This window comes from Phascolarctos cinereus, unplaced genomic scaffold (genome assembly GCF_003287225.1).
Source record: "Phascolarctos cinereus isolate Bilbo 61053 unplaced genomic scaffold, phaCin_HiC Scaffold_1;HRSCAF=81, whole genome shotgun sequence".
NCBI lineage: Eukaryota > Metazoa > Chordata > Mammalia > Diprotodontia > Phascolarctidae > Phascolarctos > Phascolarctos cinereus.
In genome coordinates, this window is record NW_027555514.1 from 211,086,936 (window position 1) to 211,104,399 (window position 17,464).

General features: G+C 39.3%; 1 protein-coding gene across 2 annotated transcripts in view; it reads left to right on the forward strand.

The window, feature by feature from the left end:
- The first annotated feature begins 988 nt into the window (after window positions 1-988).
- SPATS2 (spermatogenesis associated serine rich 2) overlaps window positions 989-17,464 on the forward strand; it is a 139,109-nt gene continuing 122,633 nt past the window's right edge. For both annotated transcript variants that reach the window (XM_078156814.1, XM_020966128.2), the window contains exon 1: window positions 989-1,541. The gene's annotated coding sequence lies outside the window, so the exon portion shown is untranslated. The remainder of the gene's footprint in view (window positions 1,542-17,464) is intronic.

Below are 17,464 nucleotides of genomic sequence, written 5' to 3' on the forward strand. Positions count from 1 at the left end.
ATAGGAAACAAACATGGAGTAGAAACATACAATACTCTCCCTCCTAAACTTCACTACTAACCTCCCTGGCTTCCTTTAAGTCTCAGCTAAAATCCCATCTTTTACTGGAAGCATTCCTCAACCCTTCTTAATTCTGGTGCCTTCTCTCTTAATTATCCTGTATATAGTTAAGTACATAAGGATGTATATGTTTGCATGTTGTCTACCCCATTAGAGGCTAAGCTTCTTGAGGTAGAGACTGCCCTTTTTTGTATTCCCACCGCTTAGTATAGTGCCTGGCACACAGCAGATGCTTGTTAACTGACTGATCTGTTGAAATTAAGGAGAACAGCTCATTACAGCTCCACCCAGCCAGTGGACTTAGAAATCCCCCTTTGGCCTGACTCCTGGCTGTGCAGTCTCAGAGCCGGAGCGGAAGAGAGGACGGCTAGGGGTGGCCCATAGACTGATGGTAGCGGTACCTGGCACACGTGGGGTCCCACAGGCCAGGACGGTGGAAGCACTGCAGGCAGCGCTGAGGCCAAGCCCCCAGCTGGCCGTTGCCGTGGGTTACCAAACATTTTCCCCCCCCTCGGCGAAGGGGGCTTCGGAGTTAAAAATTTGGGGAAGCAAACAGGCTGGAGACAAAATGGAACTGTATGAAGCAAGGGGACGGAATCCTTTGGGGTCGGAAGGGAGGAGAGGTCTTTCTGCGTTAGAGATAGGGGTGGAGCTAATCCATCCCTTTCCTCTTCGGTTCTCGTGTTCGGCAAGCTCCGGAAAAAGGTCGGCTCTTTCCGCCGTTGGAACTCGGATCTCCGAGCCAGCCAGCGTGCGCGCCTCTACCGCCCGCTTTTCAGGGCAAAGACGGTTCTGCGCGTGCGCTCGCGACCCCTCCCGTCTCCGTTTCTTCTCCCTTGTCCCTTACTCTCCACCTCTGCTGGACTGGTGCTCCCCCAACCTGGGGGGGTAGGGGGTTGGGGTTGGGGTCGGGGTGGCGCTCAAAGTGTTAGTGCCAAGTGCTGGGGTGAAGCAAGGCTGAGGAAGGAGGCGGGACTAAACAGGAACCCCGCCTCCCCATTTCCACCCCGAGGGTCTCCCTGCGCGTGTCGCCTTCGAACTCCCGCGTACCTAGACGAGCCTGTAGCCCGCTGTTCCCCACTTCCCCAGCGGCTTCGAGCTCGGCGCCCCGGGTTCGCGCCGACGCGGGCACGCGCCCGGCTCGCTAAGCGCTTCGGGCGCACGCGCCGATTGAGGCTCTCGGGTGGGGCGGGCAGATATCCCCCCTAGAGGGGTCGGGTTGAATACACCGGAGCTCCTGCCCCCTTGGCCCCGGAGGTGATTCTCTGCCCGGCCCCCCGGGGCCTTGCTGAGGTGGGAAGTGGGGGAAGCAGCGGCGGTGGCGGATACGTGGAGAGCGGGGGAAGAGCGCGGCGGCTGAGGAGGAGGAGGGGAAAAAGAAAAGGTCCTCTTTCCTCTTGTCAGACCCCCGGGGCGTCCCGGACGCGGAGCCCAGAGCCGGGAGGCTACCGAAGCGAAAGCGACCGCGGGGGAGGGGTGAGGTGAGTCTGGGGGAGGGGAGAGAGGAAGGGAAGAGACTGGGGGTAGGGAAAGTGGGGGGGGGAAGCTGGTTGAGCGACCCAGGTGGGGGAGGGGCCAGGAGTGGTTTAAGGGGGGAGGAGGGAGTCCGGAGCTTATAAGAAATGAGAGCCTTGGGATGCGGACCCTGGGAGGATGAGAGGCCGCTGCGGGCAGTGATGGCAGGGGGGGGGAAGGAAGAGGAGACAGTTAGGGGCTGCCCGAGGAGTTTCTAAGGGGGCACAGGGCAGAGAAACGATACAGTAAAAGGGGGACTTCGTGGCTTGGGAAGCCTGTGGAGTAGGTCATAATAATAATGCACTGTAAGACAGAAGGGAAGAATTAAGGAAATGGGAAAGCCAGAGGTAGTTGAGAGGTTGGGATATAATGCATATGGAAGATAATAGGGCATGGTGAGATGAGTTGGGGGTATCTAAAGAAATAGAATTTGAAGAAGACAGTGATAGCATTTCAAAATAGAGGAAAGGAGAGAAGAGGAGGAAACGGGGTATGGGGGAAATAAAGAATTAATGACGGAGGGCAAAGAAGAATCATTAGCGTAGCGTAGAAGTGAATTAAAGAAGTGAGACCAGTTGGTGAAGAAAGGGTGTCGGTAGTCTGTGGACCTACGTTTTTCAGGATGGTTGAATTTATTTGGAATTCAGATCTTTTTCAGGCCTCACCTCTGCTGTGGGGAACTTTTTTTTTATGATTTGGTGATTATTTATTGTTCGTTATGATGATACAGCATATACATAACATTTGTTTTCCCTCTGCTTTATAGGTAAATTATTACTATATGTAAGTTATCCGTGGCTAGGGAGCAGGAGAGGAGGGAGGAGTATTACTGATAGGCATTTGGCTTTGAGTTGAGTCAGTTGTAATCCAGCAATCTGTGGCTTTGGTGAAGGCCAGGAGTTTGTTTCCTTTGTTATATTTGTTTTAGCTACCACCTTGGAACTATATTAGGCAACTCTGATAAAAAGCTAAACAGGTTCTGCTTTGTTAAAATTATGTTTTCTCACTTAACAATTGCCCATTTGTTTTATATACAAAATTGGTTGATTTCATGATAGTAATCCCACTTCTCCAGATAGTTTCTCGATGGTGATGCTTTTTATCTAACCACCATTTTCAGAATGGTTTGAAAAGATTGTGGAAAAACAATTCTGGTGTTAAAAAAAATGCCTCTTACAGCCTAGATTGAATGATTAACTTTTCTTTCTTGAAATGCTTCCTGGAGTCAGATGTTCATAAATACGGTTTAAAGCTTTTCCTCTTTAAGGTTCACTTACTTAAGATTGTTGAGAGAACATAAGTTTTTATCTTAGGGACCAAGTTAGTGGCATTAAGCTACTTTTCAACTGTCCTAAGAGTTCATTATGTGGGCATTTAGTGTTCTAAACTGTCTCCTTTCTTGGGATGTTATGAAAAGTGAATCCAGTTGAAAATTGAAAATTTGATTTGCAGTGGCTTCATTAATGATAGTACAGCCTTGCTTATTACTAAATCTTGATTGCTTGCCTGGTTTCTTATTTCCTAGGCTCTAACAAAGTTGCTATAGTAAATAAAGTGAACTGGTGGAAACTCAAGCCATATGAAATACTGATTCTGGTAAATTGGGGACACATCTGGACAATTTAATGAAGGAGTATCCTGCTCTTTGTTGTTTGAGAGCAGGTTTTTTTTATTGCTTGTATTTGTGATTTTTTTGGTATGCCTTAAAATTTTTTTATTGATTCCTTTTGTTTTCACATGAGCTTCATTTCCAAATATATCCTTCTTCCTCCCTTATCCTTCAAGGCATCCCTTGTGAAGAATTAAAAAAAAGAAAAAAGTCAGTTAAGCGAAACTAACCAACACATCACCCAAGTCTGAGAGCATATGAAGTGTTTTGCATTAGTAGTTGGTCCCTACTTCTGTACAAAAGAGAGGGAGGTACATGTTCTCATCCCCACTTTCTAGGGCAACCCCACATATGATTTCTTTGGTGTTGAGAGATCCTTGGGGTAGACACTGACTCTACCAATTTGAATCATAAAACTGTTCTGCAACTTGCTGTCTTAGAAGGTGGTTTGGGACTTTGAGAGGTTAAGAGACTTAACTGTAAACATAGAGCTCTAGTATGGCAGAAGTGGGACTGGAGCCCCCAGGTCTTCCTGACTTCTGAGGCCAAGTCTGTCTATTAGTGTGATTTGCCTCTGTTAGACATAGCTATTACTTTGTTAGTCGTATACCACTGAAGAGTGCAGTGTATGTGGCACTCTTCATTGTAGATAGACTTATGTGGGGCCAAAACCTCAGAAAACCAGAGAAAATCCAGTGTCCAAATGTTCTTCATGGTATTTTTAAACTTTATATTTGGTATAATGTGGTATTATATTTGGAGTCAAGAAGACTCATCTTCAGGAGTTCAGATCCTGCCTCAGATACTGTCACTTAATTCTGTTTGCCTCAGTTTCCTCATCTTTAAAATGAGATGGAGAAAGAAATGGCAAACCACTCTAGTATTTTTGCCATGAAAACTCTAAAATGGGGTCACAGAGTTGGACGTGACTGAAACAACCCATCAAGAACAACATTCACCCTAAATGTAGGTAGTAACTTCTTGGAAGTTATGAAAGAAAGAGATGGTCAGAGTAGAGAGAAACAGCTGGGGCCTGATGAAACACCTGCAGGTAATGGGACCAAAAAACTTGGGAATGGAAGGGTGATCTGATGGACGAGAGAGGCACACACTTAATATCTCTGTGTTGCTGCTTATGATATTCTACTGGAAGCAAGCACTACATTAAACAGAGCTGGCCATTCTGTAGGAGCCATTTTTACTTTAAGAGCATAAAGTTGACCTATCATATCTCAAGTAGCTACTGTTGTTATCAAGGGATGAACAAGAGAAGCAACTGGAGATTTGGCTTCTCTCTACCCCCCCCCCCACTGGTTTTACCTTTAGATGGGTGGATCCCTCCTTTTTGTCTCCTATTGAATAGCTTCTAGCCTCTATCATATCTTGAGGATGTATAATGAAATTTCATGCTTCCTGTTTTTACTCTTATATTCTGACTACCCAGATAGCAAATTAGGGTCCTGGAGGAAGAACTACACCTATTAGTGATGCCATATACAAACTTGTTTCCCTTTGTTTTGGCCACAGTTTGTGATTATCATGCTTGGTCACTTTTAGGTATGGCTTTTATTATGAAAGAGCACTAGACTTGGAGTCAGATTTGAATCTTTGTGACACTTGTTGTGTAACTCTGGGGAGTTATTTAACTTTTCTGAGTTTCAGTTACCTCATCTTTAAAATGTGGATAATAATATCTCTGGTACCTACTTCACGGGATTATTGTGAGGTTCAAGTGAAATAATTTATGAATGTGCATTTCAGACCTTAAGTCGCAATATAGGTATTGATGTGTGCATATGTATGCATAAAATAGCATTTTTTTAGGCAGGATATATCACTAGATAATCTTGAACTCGGAGTAAGAACTCAGAAACTACTAGCAGCAGCACTCTTTTTACATACATTATTCAAGTGCTGTTTTAATAATAACAATAATGACTACCACATTTGTATAGCAACTTAAGGTTTGCAAAGCACTTTCCATATATTATCTCATATAGAATATAAGGCATCATGGTATGTAGTTGGTTAGAAAGCTGGCCTTGAAGCCAGGAAGATGTGGGTTCAAGTACTGCCTCTGACATGTACTGCCTAGGTGACTCTGGATAATTCTCTTAACCTCTCAGTGACCTCAGTAACCTCTCTAGTCTCTAAGACTAGATTTCAGGGAAGGTACCCATCCCTGTTGATAGAGGTAGTTTACTTGTGTAAGAGTTCACCATACCAATTAAATCACAGGTCTGGTCCCTAGCCAGGTGTATGAGTATAAGTCATCTGGCAAGAGTTAAATTTCATTTTGACTTGAGTCTCCATATTAATCAGTTGAAAAATTCAGCTGGAGCAGGAGATGGAAGTTTCTGATAAATATGTTGTCTCTTAGCTCTGAGGTTTCACTTCACACCCAGCAAATTGGCAAAGATGTTAAAAGATGTAAATGTCCAATGTTGGAGGAATTGTGGAAAGATGGACACACTAATGTATTATTGGTTGGACTGTGAATTACTCCAGCCATTCAGGAAAGCAATATAGAATTATGCAGTGAGTGTGACTAAAATGTCTTTATCTTTTGACCCAGAGATCGTTCACTGCTATACATATGCCCCAAGGAGGTTGGTTACAAAAAGAAAAGTCCCACATGTACCAAAATGTTTATAGCAACACTTCTTGTAATAGCAAAGAGCAGGGAGCAAAGTAAATGTCCATCATTTGGAGAATGGCTAAACAAGTTATGGTACATGTATGTAATAGGATATTACTGGTCTTCAAGTACTGAAGCATATGAATTCAGAAGCATGAGAAGACTTATATGAACTGAAGTGCATTAAAGTAAGCAGAACCAGGAAAAAATACCCATAATGTAAATGAAAAGAACAACATGTCAGAATAATTGAAATGATACTTTGAAATAACAGTCATCAAGCCTGCCCCAAAGAAGAGGTATCCAAGGGCACCTGCGATAACTATGTGTGTGGAACATGGCAAATAATGTCGGACTTTTTTGATATGTTAGTTTGCTGAACTCTTTAAAATTTTTTTTTATAAGGAATGGTTCCTTGGGAGGGGAAAGTTAGTAGATTACATTGGGAAATATAGATAATGTAAAACAAAAGATATAAGTAAATACTTTGATAAATATGTTGTCTTTACATGCATATAGTATGGAAGGTACTCTTTATTGTACATTGAGCTTTTCAGCCACACCTGCAAATATAGATAATCATCTTAGCAAAATCTTCTGTGTATGTATGTATGTATGTATGTATGTATGCATATATAAGCATATATGTTTTTATATATATATATATATATATATATATATATATATATATATATTTGAAAACTGCATCATCAATGTGGAGCAATCTGTGCCAGTTATCTGCCTTTGAGGAAATTCAGAGTATTTTATTCTTTTTCACTTGAAAAAAATTCATTTGTTTGCTGGCTACCTTTTCTTATGTATCTCTCTTGTTCTAGGCAGATGGCTTCAGACTGTGGGAAGAATAGGAAGGGAATTTTGGGGATGTTAACTTGGTCTGTACTGGGCCAGTAAATCATTGCTGAAATCACTTGTTTGGCCATGTCATCAGTGTAACTAAAGTGAGTTATCACACATTGGCAAGCATGAAATGGCCTGAAATACTGTCACTGCAGAGTGACATAAAACGGTCTCAAGTTGTGCCTGGTTTCCTACTTAATTTTTTCCAAATGCTATAAAAATAATTGTCTTTGTATTGTGATAAATGTAGACTTTCCAATGTGTCTTCCACATTTAACAGTGTTTCTCTTACCTCTGGGGTATCCTAAAGTTGCTCTGAGATTTTTAGTTGGGATCTCACAGAATAGATCTTAGAATCTCCCAGTTATCCAAGTGAAATTATCTTTGAACCATAGGCTCACTTTGAGGCAGTGTGATCCCTTAAAGACCGATTGGTTCTGAAATACCCATTAAGATTCTAATCAGTTTTCTGGATTTCTGGGATTGACTTTAGGCCAGCATGTCCTCCTAGGTGACTAGAGAATTAGAATTTATTTGATTCTGACACAAATCCCTGATATGATGCTAGGTCCTGGCAACTATTTGTGGATTTGTGGGTGTTGCTTGGATGCCCAGTGACCTACTCATTTTAACAAGGTGAATAGAACTGTCTGTTGTCTGCAGAGCCAGATGAGCCATTTTACTGGAACAGAACCTTAAATTGTAGCCCTGCATTATTAGGAAGGAGAGGGATGTGGTAGTTTTGTGAAGTTTGAATATAGAGCAGTGATTATGAAAATGATTTAATTATGAGGATATTATTTTAGAGGAAATAACCTAATCTTTAACCAGTAAGACTTGTGGTAGGGAGCATATCAGTTAATCATGGAATGAATCAAGGTAGATAGGTTAATATATTATTTCCCTTTTGACTTGAAGATGCCGCTATTATTTACCATGGGATGTGTCTGAAAAGACCAGTTTATAAAACCTATCTTTTCTGCCCAAATACATATCCATACCAGTTTTTGTTGTTTTCAAGTTTCATCTCAGGAGCTTTACAGCATTCTTCCTCAAAGTATCTGCACGATCCCTGATTCCAGCGTGTCAGAGTTAGCTGTTTTCCCACTTGTCTACTACCATTACATTGATTTTGATTGTGTATTATTGTTTTATTCAAATATTTCTGTTGTGTCTAGTTACCCTTTTTCAGCTCTTGAGCACATTGCCTTTATTAATGTCTGGTCCATTTTCTTCACGTGACAAACTTTGCTAGGTTAGTTGCAACAAGACCTTAGCAATGGAATGGAACCTCTTTCTTAAAAGCTCTAGCTCAATATATTTCATAGAACTTTCTTAAAAGTTGAATATGCAACCGAAAGACATAACTTGTAACATAACTGAATCATTCCTTTGATTTTCTTAAGGTTTGATGACTTATTTCTGTTAGTTTGTCAAATGGTTTTGTGATGCTGCTTTCCAATTCCTTACTGCTTTGATGCTGTTTCTAAGTTGGCAATATGGGGTAAATTTTTGGTTTATTTAGGTCTGCTGGATTCACAATAACATATATGGCTTTTGTTTATAGTCTGAGAGCCTATAATATGCTGATACTGCAAATCCATCTAATATGATGTAGCATGTGTTGGTGTTCCCAGGACACAGAAAACATGACCTGTAATTGCTAAATGTTGCCTTGCCCGTAGGAGGTTGCTCAGTGGATCGAGCATTACCTGAAGTCTGGAAGACCTACGTTCAAATGTGGCCTCAGACACTTACTAGCAGTGTGACCTTGAGCAGGTCACTTAATTTCTGTTTACCTTAATCCACTGGAGAAGGAAATGGCAAACCACTCCAGTAGCTTTGCCAAGAATGATCTGCAGGGTCACAAAAAATTTGAATACAACTTAACAGCAATAAAAATAGGGCCTTGCCCCTAGGATACTTTAGGAGGCTTCAAGTCCGAACAAGCAGAAAAGGCCCTTAAACAAATATTCTATATCAGTACCTTAGTTCCTTGGAATTTCAAAGCTAACTGTTCAGAAAGTTAAGCAGAATTGGATTAAATTCCTGATTTACTCCGTCGGTGACAGAAAATGGAATTGGGGAGAGTGTCCAAACATAATTGAATGGACCAACTACTCCATTGTGAAATAGCATTAGGATGACCATTTTCTGCTCATCTCTTGCAATAAACTCAGTATTAATGGTATATTTACATTTTGCTTCCATGGGCTACGTTTTCTTGTATTTAATCAAAAAGAGGCTTTTAGCTACATATAACCAGAATCTGTCTTGCAGAGCTGCAGTTAATGTTGTTGCTGGGTAGTTGATATAAGGATTCTTTGGCCCATACTTAATAGCAGTGGAAAGAGAAGATGGAATCAAAATTTCTTTTTCTTTGAACTCTGTTAATGTTGAAATATCCTGTTAAATGATACACCTAAAGCAAGAAAATAGAAAGCTATATTAAAAAGGTTGGTTTGTCTTTTTTAAACGTCAGCTTTATTCCAAGTCAAAAGTCTTTAGATTAATGGTGTCTTATAGCTGAAAAATTTAGATCTTTTCTGTTTTGCCCTCACAAGAAAGTATTTTTTCTATAAGTACCACAATCTCTGTTTTAGAAAACTTTATTGTGGAAGTCTACTTCCTATATTTAACATGATATGTTAAATATATATAAATATACATATATTGTATATTTATTGTGCAATTGATCTAGTATCGTTTTTTATTCTGCTCACCGGGGGTAATCAACTGAAGAGGATGGATAAGACCAAAATAAGTAGAATCATGGAATCTCACCCACTCTCCCTTCAGAGAATTGCACCCAGACCATATGTTCTACTTTGACAGACCCACACATTTTGCTATGAACTAAAATATGAGGCAGCAGCTTTAAGCAGAAGATTTTAGAGAAAACTTTAAAGTATATAATAGTCTGGTTATTTGACTGGAAGTGGCAACAACAGCATACTGATGTGAAACAACTAGAAGTGAATCTCTTAGTAAGAAAAAGTGTTATAAAATGAATGTCGCACACTGACAAAAATCAGTAAACAGTGTATAGCAGGTTGGGGCCTTTAGAACAGCTACCCTAAATTCGAGGTACCTGTTGGGTCTTCAGTCTCACGACCATGGTTTATGATTCCCCCTAACTAAATGCTTACTTTTTCTTTAGTCAGTCAGAGGTCACAATTAGTTCAGAACAAAAGCATTGAATGAAATAGCATAAAAAGAAAATTAAAAATAGTATAGCCCCACATAAACATAGGTCATATTTTCCCACAGAAATACGCCTTAGTGGTGAGAATACATAGTATGTGGGGTAGGGACCATAGGCAGGCCAGCCTAGCTGAAACAGAAAGGCAGTCTGAGGGAGCTAAACTCTACCGAGTTTGTGCAAAGCAGCATATGAGATAGGCAAGTCAAGCCTCCACTGCCGCGGCCTGCACCACCACCTTCTTGACATCTCTTCTTGATTCCAGATGTAAACAGCTCAGGAATTTGAACCTAAGAGCTTTGGAATAGCTATGTGAGTAGCCTAGTGGCCAGTGGTTCAACATCGGAAACTGATGGGATTTTATCAGTGGAAGTGACACTGAAGGAAGAACCATTACCACCTGTTTTGCTATTGCATTCTAAAAACTATGGGACCTATCCATTTGACTTGCAGCTGAAATTTCCTATATGCATTGTCTTCCCATTAAAATGTAAGCTCCTTGAGAGCAGGGGTAGTGCTACTTTTCCGTTTGTAGCTCCAGCACTTAACACAGTGCTTTACACATTATAAATACTTAATAAATGCTTCTTTCTTTTTTCATCCCTCTTCTCATCTTCCCCTTCATCTTTCTTTTCTTTTTAATTTTTTTCTTAAAATCTTTTTATTTTAGACAAATACTAAAACTTAAATACATAATAAGAAAAGAAAAAGAAACACTGTAAGTTTAAATATAAAATAAGAATGTGCACAGCAGAACTCCCCACTTGTTGTTAAAGTGGACCCTGGCCTGGAGATATTTACTCTTCACAGGGAAGAAATCTCATCCAGGATTTTTCTTCATATCTTTTCTAAGTGTCCCAGGAGGACCCCTCTTCTGCCCCTGCTCTTATTTGTTTTCACAGTTCTTGTTTGCCCAGAGGAGATATTTTATCTCTTTTGTGGAGGAAAATCTTGAGAGCTTGAAATTTTCTGACCTACTCTGCCATCCTACCAGAATCCTCACCCTCACCTTTATTTTTTTAAAAATTAATTTATTTTGAATTATCAACAGTCACTTCCGTAAGCTTTTGAGTTTTTGATTTTTCTCCCCCTCCCTTCCTCCCTCCCTCCCTAAGAAGGCACGAAATCTGATATAGGCTATACATATACATTCCTATTAAACATAAATTAGTCATGTCGTAAGGAAGAGTTAGAACCAATAGGAGGAACCACCAGAAAGGAAAGAAAAGACAACAGAAGAAAAGAAAATAGCAAGTAGTATGCTTCGATCTGCATTCAAACTCCATAGTTCTTTCTTTAGATATGGATAGCATTTTCCATCATGAAACTTTTGGAGATGTCTTAGATCCTTGAATTGCTGAGAAGGGCTAAGTCTGTCAGTATTAGTCATCGCACAACATGACTGGTACTGTATACAAGGTTCTCCTGGTTCTGCTCACTTTACTCAGCATCAGACCATACAAGTCTTTCCAGGTTTTTCTGAAGCCCACCTGCTCATCATTTCTTATAGCTCAGTAGTATTCCATTACATTCATATACCACAACTTGTTCAGCCATTCCCCTATTGATGGGCATCTCCTCAATTTCCAGTTCTTTGCCACCATAGAAAGAGGTGTTGCTATGAATATTTTTGTACATGTGGGTCTTTTCCCCAATTTATGATCTCTTTGGAATACAGCCCTGGAAGTGGTATTGCTGAGTCAAAGGCTATGCACATTTTTACAGCCCTTTGGGCATAGTTCCAAATTGCTCTCCAAAATGGTTGGATCATTTCACAACTCCACCAACAATGTGTTAGTGTTCTGATTTTCCCCGCATCTTTTCCAACATTTGTCATTTTCCTGTTTTGTCATATTGGCCAAATCTGATAGGTGTGATGTGCTACCTCAAAGTTATTTTGATTCGCATTTCTCTAATCAGTAGTGATTTAGAGCATTTTTTCATATGACTGGATTTTTTTTTTCAATTGTATGAATAGATGCATAGAGTCCAGAACAAAGAAAATTATGGTCCCACTCTTGACTCCATCAGGAGTATTATGTTCACTTGTAGGAGCCTCATATCAAGAGGAATATGGGCAAACTGGAGCATGTCCAGAGAGGGGCAACCAGCTTGGTGAAAAGACCAGAGACCATGCCTTATGAATATTAGTTGAAAAAACTGGATGAGTTTAGCTTGGAAAAGTGAAGACAGTAGGGATGTATCTGTCTTTATGTATTTGAAGGTCTTTTGTGTTGAAGAAAGATTAGATTAATTTTTTTGGTTATAGAGGATATAGGTAGAAGCCATAAGGAAAGTTTCAGAAGGGAAAACTTTTGCTCACTGTCAGGGAAAACCTTTCTAACAGAATGGAATGGAGTACCTCAGGAGGTACTATCCTTGGAAGCCTGTAGCCACTTGCGAATGTTGTAGATAGGATTCCTGTTTAAAAATAGGCTCGACTGTGATTTGGAAGTATACCTAAAGGGCTATAAAACTGTGCATACCCTTTGATCCAGCAGTACCACTGCTAGGTCTATATCCTAAAGACATCCAAAAAAGGGGGGCGGGGAAGGAGGAAGAACCTATTTGTATAAAAGTATTTATGGCAGCTTTTTTTGTGGTGGCTAAAAATTGGAAATTGGGAGGATGCGAATCATTTGGGGAATAACTAAATAAACTGTAGTGATGGTTTGTAATGGAATATTGTTATGCTATAAGAAATGACAATCAGGATGATTTCAGAAAAATCTGGAAAGACTTAAATGAACTGATACAAAGTAAAGTGAGCAGAACCAGGAGAATGTCATGCACACTAATATTGTACAATGAAGAACTGTGAATGACTTAGCTATTCTCAGCAATACAATGATACAAAACAATTCCAAAGGTCTAATGATGAAGCATACTATCTACCTTCAGAGAAAGAACTGAAACTATCTGAATACAGACTGAAGCATGCTGTTTTTCACTTTCTTTCATTCTTTTTTATTCGAATCTTCTTGTACAAAATGACTAATATGGAAATGTTTTACATGATTGCATGTGTATAAATTACGTCAGATTGCTCATTGTCTCAGGGAGGGATAGAATTTGCAACTCAAAACAATTTTTAAATATTTTTTAAAAAATTTTAACATGTAATTGGGGAAAAAAATTATGTTAATGATAAAAAAAGTAGGCTTGACTGGTTGACCTCTGGGTTCATTTTTATACTGAGTTTCTGAGATTTTTTCTTCCCTCTGGTCTGCTTTTTTTGTATTGTCTGCTGAACATCTTTCTATTTTTGCTTTGTGCATGTTTTAGTGGTCCCTGCCTTTTTTTTTTTTTGCGCATCACTATTGCTAACCTACTCTTCTTTCCAATGATTCTTAAATTATCCCTGCTTTTCTGGAGAATTCAGGTGGGACATAGGATCATAGATTTAGAGTTAGAGGTCATCTAGTCCAACTCTGTTTTACAGATAAGGAAATCTTACTGTTCTCTTTAAACATTAGAAGGGATGTCATATGGAGTATGGGTTAACCTGAAGTAAAAATTAGAAGGAATTAGTGGAAATTATAGATGGATATTGGTCAGCATAAAGAAAAACTTTCTAACATTTTTGAGTTTTTAAATTCTTGAGTGCTTTATCTAGTAAAACAGAGGCTGAATGACTATTTTTTAAGCGATCTTATCAGAATTAATACATTGACTAAGAGGTTGGACTAGCTGACCTTTAAAGGCTCTTCCAGCTCTTTTAAGATTCCATGGCTCTAACTCCCAAGGTAAGTCTTCTTGGGAGTTAGAGGTAGTTCTGGGGAGCAGTAGACAGTAACAGCAAAGAATTTTAACAGGTGCTAGATGAGCTTCAATGGGAAGCTCAGACAGTGAATAGGTTGAGTGAATAAGTGTTGACTTGGCATTTGCATTCACATAAATTGGCATAGGTGCCTGTGGGTCCTTGAATGTTATGGACCTTGGACCAAGCCTGACTCAAATTGGTCTTGTGGTTCAAGTTTGGGATTGTAAGGAAATGAGACTTGCAGACCATCTGAGAGTTAACAAAAGATCTGTTTAGTTATAACATGGGAAAGATATTCAGCCAGTACACATTGCTAGTTCACGTAGGCAAAGCCTCTCCTCGTTTCTATAGAGAAATGTATGTGACCAGGATAGTATGTTGACTTTAGAGTCAGACTGTCAAATCTGAAGGGCATTTAATTCCTCAAGGGCAGGCCTTTTTATGCCTTTGGCTTCTGGGAAAGCTGTTTCAGCAACTCAAATCATAACCCACTAGACCAATCTCATCTTGGAAATAGCTTCTTTGCCTTTGAGGAAAAAAGCAGCTCATCCTACCTCTCAGGGCCTTAGGAGATAATTGCATCTACACGCAGTTTCACAATTCTTATTTTTATTGGTAACATAAGCTCAACTGCTACTGTATTTTCTGTTTGTTCCAAATGAGAATGGCAGAATGTTATTTGGTATTGATAGGTAGATACATAGATTATATAGTTATAGATATATGTTGGAAATAATCTGTTGTATGGGTTTAAGTGCTCAAAGCAACCTGGTAGACAGTGTTATAATGTTCATTTATTATGTTAGCACTTAAAAGCCAAACCAGGAGGATTACTGAAATGCAAATTGATACTTATATAGTTCTTTAAGGTTTGCAAAATGTTTTCTTCATAATAACCCTGTACAGTGGGTGATAACAAGTATTTTTGGAGGAGGAGCTGAACCTGTGATTTCATTGCTCTGTGGAACTTCCAGTGTGGGAACTTCTACTGATTGTTAAGCAACTTTTAAAAAGTTGCCTGTGGCATTGAGAGGTTAAGATATTTGTTCATACTGACACAATTAGTATGTGTCAGGTAAGACTTGAACCCAGGTATTTCTTACCCAAAGACTGTGCAAGAATTATTATCCTCATTTTACAGATGACAGAACTGAGGCACAGAAAAGTTAAATGACTAATCCAGGATTATAGCTGGTACTTAAATAGGTAGTAGATCTGTGACTCTAACTCACTTCCTTTGTACCTTCAGCATACCATGCTGTCAAGTGCAGCTTCTGTTATGTTATGACAAAGCTATTTGTGGTTATATTATTCTTCTGAAACTTAATATTGTGTGGACTGCCCTAGATATTTAATTGGTTAATGGTATTAAGGATAGGTTGGGAAAAATTGTATTTGTATATCGTCTTGTGATTTAAATAATAAATGATTTCAGGAAGCTGTTGGTATGGAATAGCTACTTATTGGAAGACTTAACTTTCAAAAGTTCCAGCTAAACTTTGGGTCAGCTATTTTTCTTTTTGGTAGAATCAGTTGCCATGAGGTCTATAAAGAAATATATGGGTCTTGATACCTATTTTACCTGCAGGAATTTATCAGCACTGTTGTTAAGAACTTATTTTGTATATTTTTAAAATTCTGAACTTAACAAATAAAATGGGTGTTTTCATATGCAGAGTATAACATACAGGGAGGATTGTACATTGAAGCTACAGATCTCTCTTATACAGTTCGCTTTTCCTTGTAAATATACAATAACTTTGTATATTTATATATGGAGGGTTTGGCTGCTCATCCACCTTTGGTGTCCATTTGTCACCCAAATGTCTCCTGTGGCTCCGAGAAGCTTCAGTACATGCAGTGGCCACACCCTGGTAAAACCATTTCAGTAGTCTGGCTAACCCAGGTTAAGGGTAACCAACAAGCCTCAAACCCATTGGTGAGTTAGGGAGATGTGTTTCCCAGGCATGTGAAGTCTTCCCCCCACGGAATGGACAGATGAGAACAGTTTGTTCCAGTGGCAATGAAGGTGTCTGAAGCAGGTGCTGTGGAGCACTTAGAGCTTGGTCAGACATCGAGGACACCAAGGTCATCCACTGCATCCCATGTATCACCATCTTCTTGACTTTTGTCTTGCTGCAGGACTTGCATGGAAAAGAGAAAGAGTGAGGCTGACAACTTTGTGCAATTCTGCCTCACTTAAATCCAGTCCACATGCAAGTCAAGACATCACCCTGTGATGTCTTTGGTCCTCTTCGGAAAAGGAAGGACAAACAACGCAATAACTTTAACATGTAACTTCAAAGCTGTCCTGCTTGTTTGTGTTTTCTTCTATTCTCATCTGTGCATTTAAAAAGATTTAAATGATATTCTTTTCTTTTGGTAACCTTTGCTAGCTCCTCCTGTCCCATTCCCTTTCACCTTCCCTTCCCAATTAAAAAAGAAAAGGAAACCCTTGTAACAAGTATACATAGTCAAACAAAATAAATTCCCGTATCGTATGACTCATGCTGTACCTTTAGTCCGTCAGCTTTCTGTCTGAAGGTGGACCGAATACGTCATCATTGGTCTTCTGGAATTGTGGTTGTGTACTTCTAAGGTGTCCAACTCGTTTGGGGCTGGCAAGAAAAATCCTGAGTGGAGCCACAATAAAACATAATTGGGAAATGTTTAACAAAATTTTAAAAAATACAGTATATCACAGATAATGTTAATTTGTGGTTTTCTAAGTCAATCAGGAATCGGTTTCTATTTGAGTTTGACACCACTGGTATACATTTATCAGAATCCTTAAGTCTTTCAAGGTTGTTTTTCTTTGCAGTGTTGTTATTGTAAATTATTATAGTAAGGTTATTAATTGTATTTTGTTGCAATAATGATATTAATAAATTGTTCTCCGGGTTCTGCTCGCTTCACTTTGTATCAGTGTATACAAATCTTCCTGGATTGCTTTGAAACCATCTCTTCATTTTTTATCACATAAATAATATCCCATTTCATGCATATATATTTTTCTAATGGGTAACCAGTGAGAGAGGCATAGTTCTTGACTTTGCTGAGAATACTGATGTATGTAAAATAAAGACATTTAACACACAACATATGAGTTAAAAAATAAGTATATATTTATTTGCATATTTACATTGGAACCTAGGAGAAGCAATTGCTACTTTCTCAATTTTTATCTTCCTTTTACTACCTTTATAGTATTTTATATTACTGGCTTTTTACTTGAAACTCTTTCCTTCCTTGGTTATTTTGAGTCTGTGGTGCTCCTCTGACTATTCTGACCAGTTTCTTTAATTTCTTCCATGGCTGCTTATTTCGACCTTTAAATGCATTTCCCAAGGTTTTGACTTCTACTGAAGTTCTTCTTTATATCCTTACCTTCAAAGTTCTATATTCCTATGAGTCTCCAATCCATATCACTAGTGCTGACCTTTCCCCCAGCTCCTATCTTACATTTTCTATTAATTGTAGGACACTTCTGTTGTTTTATTGGTGCCTTTTGTTTTTTATATAATCATTTTCAAATATAGGGTATCCCGAAAATCTTAGTGCTGTTTTAAATTATTAAAAACTTAAACCTGCACTAAGACTTTTGGGACACCCTGTATATATACGCCTTTGCTCTCCCCTACACAGTGAGACTTCCATTTTATCAGTGATTAAAAGACCCAAAAAAAGAAAAAAACCCAGTTCAGCAAGAACAACTAACACAGTTATTGCATTTAATAAGTAATATATGGAATATTCCACATCCAGTTTCCCCACCTCCGTAATTGTCCCAGTTGTGGTTCCATGTCTGGCACACTCAGA